We start from the raw sequence: 955 nt of genomic DNA on the forward strand, positions 1-955 counted from the left end.
AAAAAGAAGAGAATTGAAGCATACCACTACAGAATATCATCAATTCACAAAGGAAGGCAGCAACAGAGGAAGAAAGGAACGAGAACTACAAAATGTCAGAGAAGAATGAATAAGATGGTATTAGTAAGTTTTTACCTATTAATAATCACTCTAAATGTAAGTCGATTAAATTCTCCAACTGACATAGAGTGGCTGGATGGATAACAAAACAAGACTTAAATATATGCTGCCTACAAGAGACTTACTTCAGCTTTAAGGGCACACATAGATCTAAAGTGAGGGGATGCAAAAAGATATTCCATGCGAGTGGAAACCAAAAGAACAGAGACAACAATACTTAGACAAAATAGACTTTAAGTCAAATATGGTAACAAGACAAAGAAGGTCATTATATCATGATAAAGAAGATAGCAAATACTAAGAAGTTTAAAGGGAGAAATAGACAACAACACTATATTGAAGCGGACTTCAATTTTTCACCTTCAAGAATGGATAAAGGGAAATTCTGGGAAACATGGTGGAGTGAGAGACGTCCTCAGATCTCTCCCCTTGAAATAACAATAAGCTGAACATCTAAAACTCAACAAAAAACACCCAAACTGCACACCAGCAAGTCTGAGCATGGGATCTGCGCATAAGAGCTATCACAGGTCAGAACCCCGGATGTCGGGCGGTGGACTGGGAGAAATAAAGAAGTTACCTCTTGCAGCCTCCAGAGCTCTCTGCAGGAGGAAGAGGAGAGGGAAAGGTATGGTGACTTCCCTGAACAGCCTGCTTAGAAGTGCTGTGAGTTCCACGCAGCTGACAGCAGAGCCCAGTTATCAGGGCAGAAGGCAGAGAAGGAGGACAGTACGGCAGAGAAACAACAGTTGATTTTACCAGCCCTGGTGGCAGAACCAAGGCTGAGCCACAGCCCCCAGCTCTGAGCCCAGAGGGCCCCTCCCCCCATACCCTC

This window comes from Pteropus vampyrus, unplaced genomic scaffold (assembly GCF_000151845.1).
Source record: "Pteropus vampyrus isolate Shadow unplaced genomic scaffold, Pvam_2.0 Scaffold4, whole genome shotgun sequence".
In the NCBI taxonomy this organism is placed as follows: Eukaryota; Metazoa; Chordata; class Mammalia; order Chiroptera; family Pteropodidae; genus Pteropus; species Pteropus vampyrus.